General features: G+C 42.9%; 1 protein-coding gene across 4 annotated transcripts in view; it reads right to left on the reverse strand.

The window, feature by feature from the left end:
* Positions 1 to 872, reverse strand: part of MPP7 (membrane palmitoylated protein 7) — a 149842-nt gene extending 148970 nt beyond the window's left edge. For all 4 annotated transcript variants that reach the window (XM_032688253.1, XM_032688245.1, XM_032688236.1 and 1 more), the window contains exon 1: positions 757 to 872. The gene's annotated coding sequence lies outside the window, so the exon portion shown is untranslated. The remainder of the gene's footprint in view (positions 1 to 756) is intronic.
* Positions 873 to 21019: the final 20147 nt, after the last annotated feature.

Raw genomic sequence — 21019 nt, forward strand, 5'->3', positions numbered from 1 at the left:
CAGAGGTGAAAGCACACAGGCAGCATGCAAAAGTGCCTGCTGCTCTTCCCAGCTCTTACACCAAATATCATCATCCACGTTTCCCCACACGCAACACGCCAGATTAATAACACTGTTTACTGCTCCACACAGATTAAATGTAGGCATTAACAGGAGCTAGCTCCACAGGTGAATTAAGTTGTTATCAACCAATTCATAAAAACGCCTCCCGGCCTCGATACCCCATAAATCGCAGTTGATAGGTCTCCAGAGCCCGGCTGCGCCGCGCGGTGTCCCTTAATGGCTCAGCCACATCCATTACTCGCCAGAGCGAGCTCTGCGCAACGAATCCCGGCAGCCCGGCAGGTTTTAAAAGCCGGGCACGGCCGAGGCACTCGCCGTGATTAGATCCACCGTGAGCTCCCCCGCCCGCTCACGCCCGGCCGGGATCGCCCGCGGGGGGGGGCTCAGGGACCCAGCGCTCCCCGCACGGAGCCGCCCCCGCAGCGGGAGCCCCGCCGGCGGGGGTGCGGCCCCCGCGGCTCCTGGGGGGCTCCCGGGGACGGGGGGGCGGGGGCCATCTTGGAACCGGCGCCCCCCCGCAGCGCCGGCACCGAGCCCCCTCAGCCCGGCACCTGCCGCATCCCCTCGCCCGCCCGCCGACCCCTCCCGCGAGGAGTCACCCCGGCACGGCACAGTGCAGCCCCGCGGGCGGCTCGGAGCGCCCCGTCGCGACCCCCGCCAGCCCCTGGACGCCCGCGGGGATGCGGCTCGTACCTGCAGCCGGGCCTCCCGGGCGGGCGCAGCTCAGCTCAGCTCGTCTACCCGCGACTCCGCTCGCTGCGACTCCGCTCGCTCCGGCTCCGCATCGCCGCCGCCGCTGCCGCCTGGGCCGGGCCGGGCGCGCCGGGAGCCGCCCCCCGGGGCGGGGCCGCCGGAGCCCAACGGCCGCGTGCGCCCCGCCCCCCCGCGCTCCAGAGCCGCGTCCCATTGGCCGCCGGCCGCAGGGGCCGCGCAGGGCGGGGCGCTGATTGGCCCGCGGCGGAGGCGGGGCCTGCCCCTCGGGGGCGCGTGACGGCGGGTCCTGGTCCGGCGGCTGCGGAGCCCGCTCGGGGCGCGCGGGTCGGGCGTGAGGGCGGCACGGAACTGGCGGGTCGCGGGGATCTCCTGTGCGAATGTGTTAGGGTTTGGCAGGAAAGCGAAGGCAAAGCTCCTGGCACAATTATCGTTTGCGCCGTTGAGCTTCCTCCTGCTTCTGTTTACTTATTATGCTACGGTATTTCAGTCTTTGAGTTGGAGCACCCTTGCATGCACACCCTCTCCTCTCTAGAAATTTGTTAAAAATTGTTTGCTGGATGTATGAGCTCGCTTTTTGTTTGGACCTTTGTATTAGTGGGTAGCTCAGCGCACAGGGGAACAGCAGTAACCTGCGGCAGCTGTTTGTCCGAGCCTGGAAATCACTACCGGCAAATCTAATTAATTAATTTCTCAACCCCATGCCTTCCGTACAATGCACGTGCCACCAGTGAACCATGTTATTTCACTGCAATCCAAATGTCTCATGGTAATGGGACAACATTCCTCTAATGTTTATTGAAAATGTCTTTCAAAGGTACAGTGGGAAAACAGTATTTTGATTTGCTTTTTCTGCTGGAGATTTGATCATCCTATTTTGTTTCACTCTGAATCCTCAATGTGTATATTACATGTGGTCCTCCCGGAACTGGGTCCCTGTGCTCTGCCGTGCTCCCCGCCCAGGTGTGGGACCTCCTGGTGCTGTTCCAGTGTCTGGATCTATTCTTAATGGGTTTGGTTTTCATACAATAAAATACACCAAGGATACTTCCACTCTTTTTCAAGCAAAGTAATACACTGATACTATAAATACATATGTTTGCAACAGCAGTGGTGTCTAATGTCCACAAAACCCAGCATTTAGTGCACTGGACTGTCAACCTGGGGAAGTGCAACCCTGGTCTACGCCACACTTTACTGATACTAGTTCTTGGCTAATCTCCTCAAAGTGTGTAATTACAGGTGGGTTTGGACAGTTTTAATTCTCCTGCACTTAGTGGGCCTTTTTTGCATTCTCTTCAAATAGCTTTTCGAGTGAAGTGCTTAATTGTGCCAAAAATTCATTGAGATACATAAGCAATTCCTTTTAGTTTCTAATAGGTGCTGCTTAACTAGTAGCAGACTATTAGTTCTTACAATTTCCTCTCATTTCTTGGGCAGGTCTTTTATTACTAGAAATATAACTCTGTAGTGTATAATGTGACTAATCTCATTTAGCTCCCTATGACATTTGTTCCTGTTCAGTTTAAAATTACCCTTTTTTGGCACACTACAGGATTACATGATTTCATTATGTTGTCAATCATTTTTTTGTTTAGACAAGCAAATAATTAACAATTACTTCCTTCTTATCCATATCTTCAAACACGGGACATGATCTTTCCTTTTGTGATCCATCAGCAGCTGAAGCATTCCTGAAAGGAAACTGGTTGAACATACGTGGTTAGTTCTTGAATACATTATTCTCAAAGCCAGTAGAGTAATTACAGTGCCTAGAAATGCTAGACACCTCAAATGTAGCTCAGTTTCTGGATGAATACTTTTTGTGGGCTTTGAGATCATATTTTAAATATTCATCTCACGTTCCTTTTAAATAAATATTTCACGAGATGCCAAGCTAGTAATTTCCTTCTTGTTATGCTGAGTACCACACAAGTACTTTTTCATATCTTAAGACTTAACCTCATTTGGAAAATTAATTAATTAAAAAAGCACAGTTTTGAGTTCTGATAATTTATATGCAAACTTTAAGTTGAGGCCAGGCTGTTTTAGGAGAAATTTAAATTTCCCTGGATGAGAGTGCTGACAGACACTAAGCAACAAAACTCCAAAACCAGCCAGAAAGATGAATTGCCATTGTACCCATGTGTGTATTATCCTTCTTTTCCTATTATATGTAGGGTTTGGCAAGAGTGAGATGAGCCCTCCACTGGTTTTGGAAAAGGGCATATTCTCCACAAGCCCAAAGCAAAGAAACTCGTGTAAGCTGAACATTCAGTAATAGCAAACAAGATGAAACTAAGGAGAGAATGAAGAGCTTTACCCCATTCAGTGTTTTTTTCAAACCCAAGGGTTTTTCCAAACTACCTTCAGAGAACATTCTTGAACATGACTTTGATTAGGAACTAAGCATCTCAAAGTCATTAAATCAGTCTGAGTCTGAAAGTCTAAGAGCCAGACTAGCAAAAATTGGCTAGGGAGGCAAATTTAGGCAGGTTAGATGACCCGCTGCCTTTCATTTCCTCTCAGAGGTTTCTCTGGTGGAAAATGGCAGAAAGAAATAAGGTACTTCAGAAGTTGTTGTGACACGAGTCCCCTAAACACTTTAGATGTGATTGATATGGCTGGGATATTTTCTTCTGTCTTGCTGACATGGTTGGAAATCTGCAAAAGCAGCATCCGACATCTCTCTCAGGGGAGTGCAGCAGTAAAAAGACATCTCAGGTGGTACCATGTCTGCAGATCACTCTAAGCCCACAGAATCTTCCTGGTTGTCTCTAAAGATCCAGCCCATCACAAGGTGTTGGTATCTCTCTCTTCAGTTGCTAAGTTGTTGTTACAAGGCAGTTAAAAAGATATTAAATATGTTCCTAAAATTATTTTTCCATGTAGGCAATTGCTGTATCTGGCACAATCACTAATGGGAAGTGAAATTGAGCCAGTTTCTCTTCAAAATGTGTCCAGCCCTATGGGAGAACTACTGCTTTAAATGTGTTTAGTTGTGTGTGTTTAGAAACTGCTTTGGTGTTCTTCACCTCCTGACACTGACAGGAGTGCTGTGCATAGCTGAGATTCTTGCATAATTTAAAAGAGCCATCTCAGGTGTCTCCCACTCTGTTTAGAGCATTCAAGCTGTGTTCTCTGGATTTTGGCACACAGTTTGTATCCCATTACATTTACAGAAGAGTTTACCAGACTTGCTTATTTAGAAAATTTTCTAGAGAACAGGGTTGGTTTTTTTTCAAACACATCTATTTGAATGGCTCTAAAAATATTTATGACACCTGCCTCCAGCCAAGTTTATTTCCTTCATTTTGGTCTGATACAATAATCAATATTACTCTTTTTTTCTGTCTCAAATTCCGGTATTCTTGGTGCAAGTGAAATAAATAGTCCTAGGCATTTTTTTTCTTTCTGTTTGCTTGGTTTTTTGTGTTACTCTTTCATCTTCAGAGTATTCCAGCAGATGAGCTTGTGGCTAGCACAAAGGACTGGCTGAACAGAACTGGAACCAGCAAAATATCTGTTTCAGTCATTGCAAACTGAGGATACTGGAAAATATAATGTTTCAGACATTGTGAATCGAGGATACTGGAAAATATGTTAAAATGGATTCATTTATTAAAGGCATATTTATTTTTGTTCTCACTTTTTCCTATTATAATTGAAAAACCTTCTGAATTTTTTTTTCAGCAAAACTCTGAAGCATATCTAGGTATAGTAAATGAATTATGCAAATTGTTTCATTGAAAGAACTTGCACATTCATGTATACACATTATTTGCATGGTCTTCCTATTACAGATGCAACCTGTAGTAAAGTCCTAGTTTGTTGAAGGAAAGGAGTGCTCTAGAGAGTCCAGATTTCTGACTGATACAGTAGAAATCTGTCATGTTTGTGTAGGACACATGGAGCTTGAATACATTAATATGAATAAATATTTAAATATGTTGAACATTATTTTTTGTTTAAGATGTTTAGGTTAGGAATTTTTTCTAGCTACTCTTAAGGTAATTTTAACTTTCTTTTTTCATTATATTTATAAAAATCTCAAAATACACGATTTTTTCCCTTTACCTTGTAAAATTTTCCTGTCTATAATCATAGAATACCAGGTTGGAAGGGACCTCAAGGATCATCTGGTCCAACCTTTCTTGGCAAAAGCATCAACGGAACAGGTCACTTTGTTGTAGAAGGTGATCAGGTTTGTCAAGCACGATTTGCCCTTGGTGAACCCGTGCTGGCTTTTCCAAACCACATGCTTCATCTGACTTCATCTGATAGCACCCAGAAGGATTCATCCATAACTTTCCCAGGGACTGAAGTAAGACTTACGGATCTATAATTTCCTGGAGCCTCCTTTAAGCTCTTCAAACAGATGGGTGTGACATTAGCCTTCTTCCAGCCTTCTGGGTTGCCCCCAGTCTCCACAACTTCTCAAAGCTTATGGAGAGTGGCCTCACAATTAATATCCCTTCTGCCATTCATACCACCAAATTCTCATTTATGAAATAAAAACTAAATGAAGTTGATTGAGTATAAATATAACAATTTGTCTCACAGCAATTTATCTGTTAGAATGACATTTCAAATTTTGTTTTACTTTGAATTCTTTCCTGGATTTCTTTCTAAGATCTTCCTCAGGATCTTGCTTCCAAACCATATCAGATAAGCTGTTTTGTAGTTTTTATGCTCTTTCATCCAATTTCATGCTCCTGATCTATATCTATATCATCTATATCTATATCTACCTATAAACTTGTCCAGTCATGAGGCTACCATCGAATTTGCTGAGCTTTGCAAAACGTCCACTGATGCTACTCCATTCAGCTTGAGAAATTCTGTCGGAGCCTTCTTTGACTCGGAGTCTTCCTGTTCTGAAAAGTTACATTTATTGCATTATTACATTAATTATTAATGCTCTCTCAGGTTTTAATGATGGCTGTTTTTCAATTCATAATATTCAACAGTTTTTCATACAATTCCTCCTTGTTTGATCAGTGTCTGGCCATCCCTTGTTTTTTTATATTAGAATCTCATATGTTAATGATTTATCAGTTCTGATTTGCAGTTAAAATAGTTCCATTACTGTCATGCAGAAATCAAACATCTTCTCAGAGTTTTGCTGCCACCTCCTGATCCCTGGCACACCTACTGGCATCTTGTTTAATATTGTTTAATGGTTTAGATTTGCTTAACTAAGCCACCTACCACTACCAAATTGCACTGTACTGAAAGCAGACAAACCCTTCATACTTCTTAGTATTCATATTACATTTTAATACAGTACTTGGAGAGGAGAAAAACATACAGTTGAAACTCAGAACAAAAAATGAGTGTTAGCACTACTTCTAAACAAAGGTGTATTTATGAGTTAAATGCTGATGTTAAAGTTTCTTACAAAACAAGTTCAGGATTTGTGGAGGAGTTGTGAAAGAATTAAAGACATAATGAATGCAAAGTTTAGGATGTATCATCTCTAATTAGGCTTCCACTTCATTTGCTGAACTCCTGGGAGGGTGAACTGTTTGCATCATGAGATAGCTAAAATGTCATTGCTTTCTTTATCTTTCCTGGCAGTTACAGAAAACTACTATTATTAATGAGTTTGGATGTGGCTGCAAGCCAAGAATGTGATGTTCCATGAGTGTGATCCTGCATGTGCATTTTAGTCTTCCACTCATGAACTAAGGAGAACTGTGATGCTCAGTCAGAAGTTAGGGAGTATGATCCACCAGCCACACTTGTGGTTTTGAATGGTAGGCAGAAGAAGTATGAAGAAAATTAGAATTTTGTTGGATAAGCACCTATAATTTCATTTTAATTTGCTATCTGATTGCCTGATCTCATTTCCCTACATTTTCTCCACTAAGCCCTGTCTAATCCTCTCTGAGTGCGGAACACCTGTGCAAAACAGATCTAAGGCAAGGAGCACAACCCACTGCTTCATTCCCTTTGGGCAGTACGTGGCTATAGAACAGAAAACAGATCTCCCTTTAGTGTTATCCTAAGTTATCATCATGTAGAGCTGAAGTACTGAGTTTAACCTTTAGGAAATGCCTTAGAAAAGTGGCCACTGCTCAGGTACAGATATGACACCAAGATTAACAGGAAATATACAACTACCATCTCGCAAAAGCATATCACCTAATAAAGAAGAAGGAGACAGATGTATTTTTTCACAAATTGGCATACACTTGTGGCATATTTTCAGTTTAAAATTCTCTCATGGGGTAACTGATGCTGAGTGCCTCTGGCAAACAGTCTGTTCCAGAGGAAAGAGGGTTCTTTTGGAGCTAACCTTGCCCTCCCAGTTCACAAATGTTGTTATGTATGTGGCTGCAAACTGGGGAATATCAAAACTGGGGACATGGTACAGGCAAAAGTTACCAGCCCTATAGATGTTTCCCTAATTAAACAGCTACAGCAGCCATAGTGCCTGAGATGTACCACCAGCACTTATGCATTTAGTGAGTGATAGAGAGGATTTTCTAGACTGAAAAATGAGCACCTACTACTGATCAGATGCTGAATACAACCCAGCTATTACCAGTCTTTATTAAGCATACTTGTTCTCTATCAGATTGTTTACTAGGGTTGCCTGACAAAAACTGAGAGCCTTGTATTCCCTCCAGATACTAGGAAAGACACTAGAATTTAATGTAAATTTTCCTCCAAGATCCAGCAAGATCTACACCTTCCTTTTACACCTAACAAGGTGTGGTCAAGCCTGCCCTTATTATTAGGATTGCACCCAGCTGTGCTGTTCTTAGTCTTTACCAAATGGCCACAACAGCACAAGCTTTAGAGCTTCCTGATAAGTGCCAGATGCCTTAGATGTGTGCTCATTCATTGTCTCCGGATGATTCAAGCACAGGCGAATGCCTTGCAGGCAATAGTGTGATGGTCTCAGATTTACCTCTTCCTAAGTAGAAGCAGAGATGCTTTGAGCTCAGGCTGCAGCAAAGCTCACATGCAGGAAGAAGTGTCTTCTGGATAATCCACTGGCAAATCTGTTCTTCCTTCCAGGGTGAAGCAGGTGTTGCTTCTCAGACTTCCTAGAACTCCTCCTCTGTGCTTGGGCACAGCTCCTGCCTAAGGCGATTTAGACCCAACAGAACCATGAGCCGCTCAGAATCAGCAGAAATAGGGGCCATAAGTCTGACCAGAGCTGGTGAATGCCATATTCCTCCATCCTCAGACTCCTTTCTGACTGTTCCGGAGAGGGCTGAATTGGGACCTCTACTGCTTCTGCAATTAGGGGAGATTAGGGTCGGATTGAGAGAAAGGCAAGTGGCTGCAACTCAGAGCTGTCATTTTGTCTGAGAGTAGTGGTCTTTCCAAGTCAACATTTATACCTCTCTAGATTGGATAACAGCTTGTGGCTCTTTGGTTTCTATTTTTGGCTATCTCATCTAGGGTGAATGGTAAGCAGGCTGGCTGTGCTTGTTGCCTGCCAGCACAAGCCAGCCAATCTAGCACAAAATCTCATTATCAGTCTTTTATTTTCAACTCACTTAAACTCCAGTACTGTTCAGGTCTGCCAAAAGTGCTGTTCTGCCTCTATAGGGGAATGGTCTTTTCTGCCTGGAGAATACTTTTATCCCCATTCTGCTTTTTTTTTATTATTTTTTTTTGCATGTATGTGCACATATAAGGGAGGGGCTGGAGGAAGGAACAGCTCCCCTAAGAGACAAACAGCCATTTCTCTCCCTAAGCTGGAAACCTATTTAAATCTGCTTGATGGGAATCAGCCCTTCAGCTGATTCCCAACACATGCACAAGGTAGAGTAAGCAGCTCTGCCGAGTTTTTAAAGAGCCCATACAGCCTGTTACGCAGGGCTTAACATTTCCGACGCAGGACCCAGCTTTCAGCTACACTGATCCAGAGTGGAAAAGTCAATACTGTTTGGCTGCATCACGTGTGTATTTCTCTTGCCTGGAGAAAATATCAACCAAAGGGTTTAGTAATTTCTGAAATAAAATGTAGGAAGGGTATATTGGTTTTCAATAGGAAAACCCCAAACTTTTTATGGATAAAGTTTGCTTTGAAATTGAGCAAGGGAGGCCTTTGTCAGATGCTTTTCCCTGCACCAAAGAAAATCTACTCTCATTTGCCCAAATTTTAAGATATTTTAAATCCCAGTTTATGGAGACACTTGCTACTCCTTAAGGGTTAAGACTGTCCCAGAGCAAGCTTATGTCTCTCATAGTTACAGTCCTGTTTGTGCATCATTCCCACAGTTCAAAAAAGGCTCCCCAGCCCTCTCAGCTCTCAGCCTGGGCATGCACTCTCTGCACAAAGCCACTACACATGGTGCAGCCCACGAGTACACGATGGAGACAGAATTTCCCAATAATGGTTGTTTCCAGCTGCCACATGCTGAGCTGGAGCCAAGCAATGACTGGAGAGCAGGGACACTTTCCTGCACTTTCAGTGACCTCTCTGCTGGCGTCTAGGCAATGAGAAGGAAGAAGCTGTCTGATTCAGAGGCAGACGAAGCAAGAGCCAGATCTGAGGCCTTTCTGTGGAGAACCAGGAGGCTGTATTGAAGTAGGAACATGTGGGGTGAAAACTGGAACTTGCAGAGAAGGCAGATACTCAGGATTGGCAGGACAGCAATACTGTTTTGAGGCCACCAAAGAAAATGACAATTGGCAGAGACTGAACATCCAGAAAAAGGATATTAGAGTTGTAGGATAAAGACATGGTAGAGCTGAACGTAGGATGGGGGGAAAAAACTGCCCAAGAAACTGAGGCACAAAAAAGGAAACTGATAGAGAAGCTGGGATGGTGAGGGGAGGCATTCTGAGAATGCAGTACCAAAAGAGAGACTGGCCCTAGAAACCAGTGGATGTGGGTGGCACTAGCAAGTGGACAGAGTGAGCAGTCCTGGATGGGAGAGGGCTGGGTCAAAGAGTTAGGAACGAGTTCAGATTATCTTGGCAAGGAGACATGGAGACTTGGCTTGGCTTGGAGTTTGAATATAAGGGGTTTTTTTTAATGAGTGTTGGTGAACAAAATAAATAAGACAACAGTTGCAACAAAACAAAAAATAGCGAAATTATCATCTTATTGTCAAAGACCTGTAAATGTACACTCTGAGAAGACAAGAGGGAGCCCAGGACATGAGCAGCTGCCTTGCCTGAACACAGGATCCACCCTCACACTACTCACACACTGGACTGGCTGCTGCCAGAGGGGACCCTGCTGTGCCTGCTCCACCAGCTCTAGCCTGCAGTGGGAGGCTTTGCTGACTGTGGGATTTCCTGGAAGTGATACTGGTGCAGGCATGGCAGGTCAATGAAGTCATCTGCTACGTGGGCATCTTTTCCAGGGCAGATCCTCAAGATCTTTTAGTGCCATTTTTACTTGCTCTCTGCTTGCCACAACTTGGTGGTCAGGCTGTTGGCTGCATTCTGATGCCAGATATTAGGAGAGGTTTTGGCTATCTTGGGTAACAATATGGCTTTTATTGATTTTTATCTACCAATAATATTAATCATGGCAAGATAAAAATGGTGAAATCTGCTGCAGATGAAATGTGTCACAGGCCACAGTAGTCATTAAATGAGTAGCACATAATAATTATTATACTTAGTGCAGGTTTCTTGAGTAAACCCTTGCATTCATCTTGGAAATAGTTCCTGATCTTCCTCTTCTGACCAAGGTATATGGCCATGACTGAGTGCCCAAGGTATGCTGATTCTCTTACTTTAGACTGTGTTTATCAAAAACTCCAACTGTCTCCAGGTTTTCTGTGTGCAGAAGGTTGTTAAGGCACACAGCCTTTGCCGTGCCTGATGCTGGTCTTCACGTGTCACTGCAGCAACATGTCACCATTTGGGTTAAGCCAGTCTACTGTCATTTAAGATCAACCGGGTTCCAGCAGCATTTAAGAGTCTCTTACATGTGATGTTTTGTAGATGATGAATGAATACATTTAATAAGGTTGGTGCTTGCACAGATCACTGTGGGAATCACTCTCCTGGAGCTCCAAGGGTGGGTTTGTGGCCCACAGAGCAGCAAAAATGTTTACCAAAGAGTAACAACACCTCAGTTGACACTCTTTGAGGAAGGATGACTGAAGGCTTATCTGTGGACGGATCTAACCCTGGTCAGATGGTACCAGGGGTTACTCTGAGCGAAACCAGCTACGTGTCTCTCATTCTCTTGACAGATCTTTTTACATAGTGATTGTGATGGTGTTGCTGTTTTGTTCCAACAGGAAATCTGACAAACTGTCACTCATGAGACCTCACGAGGGCCTGCCGGGGATGGCACTTGTCTTGCCAGGAGAGCTGGCTCCAGGCATTGGCAGCTGCAGCTCAGGAGAGCACTGGGCAATGCTGTTAAGTGACACCTTTGTCTTCAGTACCTTTTTGCCATATCGTGGGCATCCAGCCCTGTAGCATCAGATGGGTGTTGAGATGGACAGATAGGGATAATATTTCTTTTCCAGTTTCTGTAGCAATTACAGCATTACATTGTGAAACCTGCATATTAAGCTAGACTAAACATATCCCCTAATTTCTGCTTGTGATTTTTATGATCATTTTCCTAGTAGTACCTAATGTGCTTTATATCACTTTGTATGTTCAAAGCACAGTTTCTGCATCCTCAGCTACAGCTAACTTCAGTGTGTCTGCAAATCAAATCTAGGATATCAAGTCAGCACCCAAAACAAGAGTTATGAAATTAAGGACTAACACAATAAGAATTCCTTTGCTGGAACACTCTAGCAGAAGCAGAGCAGACTCCAATCCCCCAGCAACAGAGTTCTCCTATCCTAATTGTAAAGCAATCCTATTTCTTCATGCAGTTGCCTATGTCATTCACTATTCATTTTCCATTTTCAGCAACAATGGGAACAAGGGTCTGGCAGACAACAGATACTTTTAGTTGAGAAACCATTTCATACCCACACCAGGGCCGAAAAACAAATATGCAGTGTTGTAAGGAAAAACTATGCTAGAAGTTAGAATTACAAAACTAGCTTTATCAAGTTTTAGTGATTGATTATGCAATATTAAAATTGTTGGAATGTATTTTTTTTCTCAATACAGGTTCGTTTATGTGCTCTACCTGTTTGTCAGCTCACATTCTTTCTCGTCACAGAGGGTGTTGAGAAAAAATTACAGGAGATAGGAAAACCAGGAAAGTTAATTTGGACTAGTCCATGCAGGCAGCTGGAACATGCTGGCATTGCCACTTCACTTCCATTTAGAATAGGAAAGACCAAAAGAAAGGGTTAAAGGACATTTTTACAAACAAACTCCTGGAAACAGTTGTGTTGGGGTAAGCATAGGACTACACATACACTTTTTATCAGAAACATTACAGTCATTCTATATAAGGATTCTGCACCAGAAATAATTATTTGGTTTTATAAAAAGGATTGAAAAGTAGACAAAGGAAGCGATTAGACTTTTCTTCAACTTGATGATTCACGTGTAATTCTGCAAATACCAGATCCAATCTTGCAGCAAGTAATGTGGCAGTTTCTACCACTGAAATGACCAGAGAGAGAGAGGTGGAACTATCTGGTTGCAGGTTGTTTATGCTGTACATGTGACAGCACTTTGCGTGCAGTCAGGGCCACTGTGTGCAGGGGGCCTTCTGCGTCAGGTGCTGCCTTGGGGAGCTCCGGCTTTTTGCACTGATCGAGTGGGAGCTCAGAACCACTCTTCTCTCTGGGCACTTGCCAGACAGTACCAGAGCTGAAGTGATACTAAGTACACAAACAAAATGCAAAATTATTGAGGGAAAACTTGTGGACCAAGTGTGCTGCTTACTAAACCTGTTTGTCTTTCTTGACACCAGCAAAGGTTGATGAAAAGGACTCTTCTATAAAAACAAAACCAGCCTGTGTAATGTTTTTTTCCTTTCAGATTCATGTTGCAGGGTTTCTTTAATGTGCAGCACTGTGAACTTAAAAGAAATCTCATTATCAGCCTTCCTAGCCTTAAGCACTTCATCAAGTATTCCATGACTGCTGGCTTGCAGATGCTGCAGTTAAGGTCCTGGGTGGTGGGTTTTTGTTTTTGTTCCCTAAGGCTTTTTTCTTGTTTTTGTACGTGACTATAAATATCTTACTCCTGAGAAAAGACATGAAAGTAGTCATATAGACATTAATTAGACACCATATGATTTTTTTTTCAAGTTTTGGAGTCACAAAGCATAACTTTTAATTACCCATTTTTGTTTGGGGAATAGTAGTTTCTTCTTCAGGCATATTTCAAGATGATCAGAAACATGTATAATTTCTTCTCCAGAATTCTTGATTTCCCCTGGCCAACTTTTAATAAATAAGGAAACATTTACGCCTGAATCAAAGAGTTATGCACCCCTGAGTAAAAGTTCCAGTTCCTCTGTTGTGGGTCTCAGCACTGCACATCTATCATGTATTGTTCACAGAGATCCTCGAGACAGAGATCAAAAATTTGAGTGTAGTTCATTTCAGTTCATTTCTCAACACCTAAATTAAAGACAGAAAACTTAATTCCAATGTAGTCTTATCCAACCTGCTAGGTAAGTAACACTTTTTATCCCTGCCCCAAAATAGTTGGTACAATAAAACCATATCACTTAAACTACATCCAGATTATATTACGTGCTCATGTTGTATATTCAGGCATTAAGGAGAAGAGTCCATTTTGCAAAGTTTAGCAAAATTCAGGCATGTGACTTCAGACTAACTGTTGGTCAGCTTTCATTGTACTAGAAGCTAGTAATGATCCACTGGTGTCAGAAACAGCTACAAATTGCTGAGCTATAGGGCTTTCACACAGAGGATCTATTGCAGCCATGACTCACTGGTTGCATTACTTCAGCCTTCAAAACTACCTCTTGCAGTTCCAGTCCCGTCAGCCTGCAGGTAACGGATGCGGAGCGCAGGACTCCTCGTGATGGCTGCGCTCCACAGCTGCAGAACCTGCCCTGTGCTGAAGCTTTGGAAATAGCTGTGCGGAGGAGGAGGATTCTGCAGAGACTTCTGAAGGTACCCTAATGACTTTTAGCCTTTGATGTGCTTGGGTTTACCCAGTTTAGATTCTCAGTACATACAAAATATTAGAAGTTTTTCCAATTTCTAGTTTCTCTCCTCTTCCTTTTTTTCCCTCTATTTTTTTCTCTTTTTGCTTAGTTTCTAACGAATCAAGGCTTAGATGCCTGCGTCTCTCCAATAATTATTGGATATGTTACCAAGTTTCAATCAGATTTGACACAGGTCTGAAGATATTTGAGTTTACTCAGAGGTGAGTTCATTTTTGTGAAAGCAGGCAGCTGATAGAAGAAAGAAATCAAAATTGATGACCTCACACCAAAAAACTACAAGAGCTCAGCTCTTATTAAATGCCAGGGAGTCTGTTCAGGTGAGCAACGTCTGTCAGCACCCAAACCATCATAAACTGTCCCATCAGAATTGTGTGTGAATAGAAAATAGGGGAATCACAGCACAGATCCTTGGTGTAGAGAGTGTTGTACCATCATTGCTATTTCTTTGTCTAATACAAAAGCAGGAATTAACCATTAAATATGACCTGTGCCCTCCTTTCTTTTCTGTCTTGTGCTGTCCCAGTGTCCCCCAAACTGCATCCCTGAAATTTCATTCCTGCCTCCCAACTAACACACCCGAAGTTGATGGAATCAGATTTGAATGTTGTGTATTTGCCATCCAAACCAGCATTTCAACTACCCTCTGCCTGCCCTGCCAAATATGTACTGTAAAAAAGCTGTCCTGTGGTCATATGCTATGTGCTATTTTAATTTGATTGCAGATGTGCCTGCACTCCCCTAAGGATTGCTGTGTCGCTTTCACACTTGGCTTCCATTTGCTTTTCCAGCCCATGTTCTTATCAGGAAGACATTTGTCTGAATTAGTGACACGCCCATCCTATAACCGTAAATTTGCATTCTCATTAATTTAATTTGTAGCTTAAATTAAAAGTTCTCTCTTTCTCAAATATTCCAAACCTGCTTTTCTAAGCTTTACATCTTTATAGAAATATAACCTCAGATTGTGATGAATGTTTTTGGGGTCCTTAGCACATAATGGTCTGGATCTCACAAAACCTGAAAGAAGAGTATTTATAGCAATAATTTCCTATTGAAAATCGCTACTATTAACAATTACAGATTACCAAAGAATATGGATTAATCCGAAGAAAGAAGTGCATTTGGCAGGTGAACACCATACAAATTACTCAGTTTTAAGCTGCTTTAGTGATCAGAGAATAAACCTGGGCTCAGAGAGAGAACTGGTAGTCACTCAGTGTGCACTCCGTTTTTCTTTGCAAATGATGTGAGAGCAGATATAGAATGCTGGAAAGGACTAATACATGGATGATTGTGGAAGTGCTGGCTACCCTCATCGTAGATGTCTGTCTTTGGGAAAGGCCAACATTTAAAGCTATATAAAGGCATCTCAGTGAGTATTTGAATTTTCAAGGCATTGAGCAACAATACCTCCCACCTGTGAAGAGCAAGAACAGCACTGACCAAATGGCTGTTTTCAGGTGCAGAGTCATGTTTTTATGGAAATAAAGGGCCAATCACCCATTTCCCAATTCTCTTTTTTTTTCTTTTTTTGACCTTGAAAGTCCAACCCATCTGACTGAAAATGAGCTTGAGCTGTGCTTTCTGCCACTCTTAAAACTGTGTACTTCTGAATGCTCTGTCAGTGACCATCTACATTTACCCTGTCAGCAAACAAAACTGCCTCTATCTTATCTTGTGGCACATATGTTGGTCACTGACTCTGGGTACAGTGGCTGCAGACCCTCTCATCCCTTTGTCCCACCTAGCATCCTTTTTTGCTCCATTCTTGTCGTGCACCAGCTGTGCTATAGCACCATCTTTGGCTTCTCACCTCAACCTTCTTCCCTTGTCCCATGGTCTCTGTCCAGACACCTCTCCCCCTCCAGCCTGTTCCTTCCTTGGGTGATTATTTCTTCTGGGTTTCTCCAAACCAGCAGCAGGGTCCAAAGGAATAGAGGAGAAACTAAAGTGAAGAAAAACACCTCGGTTAGCCCCAGACTAACCCAGAATCACTGAAGGCAGGATCTTTGAAACCAAGCTATGGAGCTCTATCTAGACCAAACTGTTGTTGCTCAGGCTCATAATTTAGCCAGCCTGAGGTGGATTTCCAGAGTGGCTAAAGCACTCCTAATGGCAGATTTCGTGCTTTTCCTCCAAAGTACGGAGCCTTTGAGACTGTCTAAAGATGAGGTTGCCATTCTTTTTAATGTAAGGGAAGCAGTACATTTTTTCTTATACTCATTGAAGAGTAAAACCACTTTGGCTGAAATTTTTATGCACAGTCTGAGACAATTCTTGATACAACACACATGCATCACATGTATCCAGCCTTAGGCAGACACCTGCTATGGAAAATGTGAGTCCTGGTGGCTCAAGACTGACAGTGGCATCAGCAATGGAAAATGTGCTCTAATAGTGGGAATTATCAGGCAGCATTTAACAGGTGGGTTTTCCCAACACCACTCTAAAATATCCCTACACTGAAAAGCTTTCAAAAGAGTCAATGAACTTATTTGTCCTTTGCAGTAATGTTCCTCTTTAAAACCTTTGGCGTGCACTTGTTCATATAAAATAACGATTTGCGGAAGTGGAGGAAGTTAAAATCCCACCCATCCTTTTCTCTCCTGGTTTATTTATTTTCCATGTGAGATTAATGAGTTTCCTGCAACAGGGCTAGATCCGCTCACACATTGTGCAGATAAGTTAATATTTATTTCCTTTTCCAAAGGGGAGCAGACACCTTTGTGTTCCCTGGTTTTTAAAAGCGGAGATCAGTGTACAGTAAGTCAAATGACACTAAAATCAACCATCCTAAATTATAAAATGCTAGCTTTACACTGCTGACTGCTGTTAATCAGATTGGTATATCAGGGTGAGCTGTACTGCTGGATCTTAACATGGGAGCTTAATTTAACTGGCTTCATTTATTTTACCAGTGGATACTTTGGAAAAAGCACATCTGCTTATTTAAGGGGTTTTCTTTAGTGCCTGTCTGGTTTCAGGCTCCACTGCTGTGTGCAGTGAAGCTCAAAGAGGCCAGTTTCCTACGGATTTCTCTCCCACGTCCTGCTTACCCTCCCAGTTCCTTCCTGCATCCCGGTGCCATCGCTCCTTCCTGCGGCATCCCCAGGTCCTGGGGGTCCTCTCTGGAAGAGCAGAGGACCTGGTGCAGCCGTGCTGACCAGAGCCCCCTCTCCAGTGGGTGCCATTCCATTTGCTGGGGTGGCCAGGCATTCATCTCTCCTGGACACAGATGCCAGGTTTCACTTTTGGACTTGCTGTGTCACACACCAGTGTGACAAATGGTGGCTGGCAGGAGGAAGGCTGGAGAGGAGACATTACAGGCAGATGGTGTGAACATACACACTACATTTCCTAGGGAAACCAGGTTAAAAGGAACTCCTTATTGCAGAGCATTATGTAAAAGAGATGAGAAATGCTATGTGTGACTTGGTTCAAGAGGCAAAGGATATTTATACTGTTTATTTAATTTCTTCTTCTAGAGTCAGCCTCAGTTCAGCACTTACATCTTCTTCCTCTCTCTCTCTGGTTGTCCCCCTTAATAACCCAGGGGAGAAAAATAACTATTTTCTTCACATACCATTTTAAATTTTCTGTTTTAAAAGGTAAGCTGGACAAGTAATATGAAAAAGTTACAGCTGTATTAGGCCCCTGAGTTTCTAACTCCCTGCTGCTGGACGTGTGAATCGGGGCAGTGCAGCAGCAGTCGGTGGAGCTGTGCCAGGGTAAACGAGGGGAACTATTCCAACCATGTGTGCAAACTCCACCAGAGATTTACTCACCTTCTAAAACCAAAGAGCTGAAAGTTCATTCCCATTTCACTTATCTGCCAAGGCTGAAGTTCAGTAATTCATACTTTTACAATAATAAATAATGAAACAGCTATACCAGAGCAGGGAAGGCTTTGATTAAGCATTTCATAGCCAGTACAAGAAAAACATAGAATCTTGAGCTCAGGAGCTGGCAGCTGTGAGAAGCAGGAATGCCTTGGTTCAAACACGTCTGTACTTAAAAAAAGAAAGAAAGAAAGAAAAAGAAACCTGGAGAGTTTCTTTCCTATGACTTTACAGGCAGTACAATAAACCTGGCATTTCAATACGGGAGCTGTCATAGATACAGCTTTCATTGTATGTGCTTCTACTGCCACAGATAAAGAATAAAAGAGCCTCTGACTCACAACACTAGAGCAATATGTCCCTTATCTGACATCCCAGTCTCAGCTAGAATGAATTTTTCAAGACACACGCTAACTGCAATTGAGAATTTCAGAGCAAATAGGCAGGCAGTGCTACTACTGCATTACCTGTAAACCTCATACTTCAGAAGCCTCTGTTTGAAAAGCAGGCCTGCTGTTCTGAGCAGTATGGATACTGAATGTTGCATTATATACCCTCACAGAGAGCATCTTGCATGTTCAAAGGGTCCCCTGGATCTCAGCCCTTCTACTCCATTCGAGGCAATGGGAATTTTGGAGCACACACTCTGCACCCCTCTGAAAAGGGGCCTCCTCCCTCAGAAACAACAGGCAGGAGGAAACAAGAACAGGACAACTCATTTTCCACTTGCTGTTTTTAAAAGAAAACAAAGCACAGATGATTGCAGAAGTTCAAAGAGAGGATTGTAAAGTCTTTCTGAATTGCCCTGAGGCTCCCAGGAAGGATAAGGTCTGACAGAACTCATAGTTTTATGAAGTCAGGCAGGGACCAAAAAAGATGAAAGTCTGTCGTGCCCTCCTTTTCTCTTTTCCATACTCATCAGTAGCACATGATTGAGAACTAATGAAGTGGCTCAAGAATGTTGCTGCCATGAAGGTACAGTTTGGGAGAGGATTTCTCATTGAGAAAGTAAATATTTTTTTGCAAGAAATATGCCATTCAAATTATAGAGGTACAACAGTGCTGCATGAAGGTTTTAAGTATTTTTCCCAGAACAAGCCATTTAGATTTCTCATCCATAATTGCAGCCTTTTTGGAGTTAAATTCTCAGGCATTCTATTTTTAAGATTTGAGAGTTGCAAACGAAGATCAGTGTGACCTAGAAAATCTATTTGCTTATTTTACATCTGGCCTCAGCCTTTGTATTTAGTAACCTGAAAATTCTGATTCACAGTTCTTGAAACTGAGTTACAATGGGCTGCAAGGACTTGATGTGCTGCAGCACTGCAACTGCAGAGCCCACAAAGGAACAAGAGGGGGACACATCTGGTGAAAAATGAACTTTTAAGTCAGGGGTTTGTGAAATCTGGTCACCAAAGACATTGTTTATTCTTATGGGACTAGTTCCCATGCCTCTTTTGCCTTCAGATTACACTGCCGTCTAAGCGCCTAACTTATGGACTACAGACTGGCTCCATTACATTTCTTCTCCTCCTAGCCTTGTCACTCTTGGACTTGCACTGACCTAGTTTCAAAAAGAGAGATGGACTTTGTTCCCTTCCCACCTACGTTTGTGGCCTAATGACTTACGTTCATTGAAACTGTTGATTTAATTTTTTTTTTTTCAGCTGAGAAGGGAATTAAAGTGGTGTCTTATTTCCAGAGCAAGAGTCCCAATCTCTGGGCTGTTACTCAACCCTGTGCATTTTGAAGTGAAAGTGGTCACAGTTGCTGCTCTCTTAGGTGGGAGGGAGGCATGGAGCTGCTCAGTTCAGCAAGGTGGCTGCATTTCTGGACAAGAGTGGGAATAGAAATTCGGATACAAATGATTCTCATGTGCCCATAAACTCAGGCAAGTAAACAGGCTTCTTGTGATTGGTCTCTTAGGCTGAGGCATCACAATTTCTCACAGGGTTTGCTTCAGGCATGTAGAGCTTTTTCTTGGACCTCTCCCACTGAGGTTGTCCTGCCTCCCAAGTAGTGAGACTGACAGTTCTCTCTGCCACCAGAAACAGAACTGGGTAGTTCTGGCCTCAGGTGTAACAACTTTCTTCTGGTGTCCTCCACTGCATGCCAAACCTCAAGGCCAGATGCCTGGTCTGGTGTGACCACTTGATGAAAGTGGTGCTGGTAGCAGCTCTTTCCACGTTTCCCACCACCAGATTTGAAGACTTTTCAGCAACAGATGTAAAAATTCATTCTCCCTGGAAGAATCTCTAGGAAGAAGGAGCCAGAGAGGCTTTTTGTCCCTGAAAGGGCAAACCTGAAAGTATCCTAAGGGAATGGAAAGTAATTGCAAAGGTAGTAGCTCCACCTTGGTATGGGATTTCTGGTATCAAAAGCTTCCTTGGATCCTCTAAATGCTGGAGGTTGGGCTCTCATGCCTTTGTGTCCTCGATCTTTGCAGACAAGCAAGAACAGGAATTTTCAAATAAGAATTTGTGAAGTTTCTTATCCTTTCTAGACCTGTGGCAATGTATATCAAACTTCATGCAAGGAAGGTTTTATCTTATGGTCAGTAGGCAAAAGTATTCTTAGGGGTATATGATGAGACTTGTGGTGTGGGGACTAGCAGGTTTACAGTTGTTAAACATTTGCAAGGAAGACCTAAAGGAGTACTTCAGTGTGAAATATGAAACTCATTTGGCATTCCCTGTGTCCTCAGATTCCCTGAGATATGTTCTATACTTACTGTCTCAGATTCATCCCACAAGGACAAAAAAAAAAATAAGGTGGAAACTACAGAAATAGAAAGAACATTATCATGGCACAGAAGTGACCAGGAGACAAGAAAAAACCCCAACAAAACCCTCTTCCTTTCAATTAGTGCTTCTTTAGAGATGCTGCTGTAGAAGAAAAACACTTTTAACATAAATTTAGTAATTGCCAATATCCCTTGAAGGTCTTTTCCACTAGCTTCAAAGCTAAGAAGTAAATTAAAGACTCATACTTGTCACGAGCTGCCATTTGTCTTGAGCTCATTTGTAATGAACAGGCTGGAGTTCCATCAAATGCTGTTCCAGTGTGGCTATGCACTGAGCTGCAGAAGCCTTCTTAATCAGCCAGAAAAGATGGGCAGTCCTGGCAGGTCACTGAAGCCAATTTTTGATGAGTGTTCAGCCTGCTTCCCTGGCAAGGCTCAGGACATGACACCATACCTGCTACTGGAAGACACATCTCTCTGTTTCTGTCTCTATTAGTTCCCAAATGGTTGCACTCCTCATCAAAACATCATTCATCAGAAGTTGGCCACATCCTCAAACACCAAATTTCTCACTGGTAAAAAAGGAAATGAAATACTGGTGGAATT

The sequence above is a fragment of the Chiroxiphia lanceolata genome, chromosome 1 (genome assembly GCF_009829145.1).
Source record: "Chiroxiphia lanceolata isolate bChiLan1 chromosome 1, bChiLan1.pri, whole genome shotgun sequence".
In the NCBI taxonomy this organism is placed as follows: domain Eukaryota; kingdom Metazoa; phylum Chordata; class Aves; order Passeriformes; family Pipridae; genus Chiroxiphia; species Chiroxiphia lanceolata.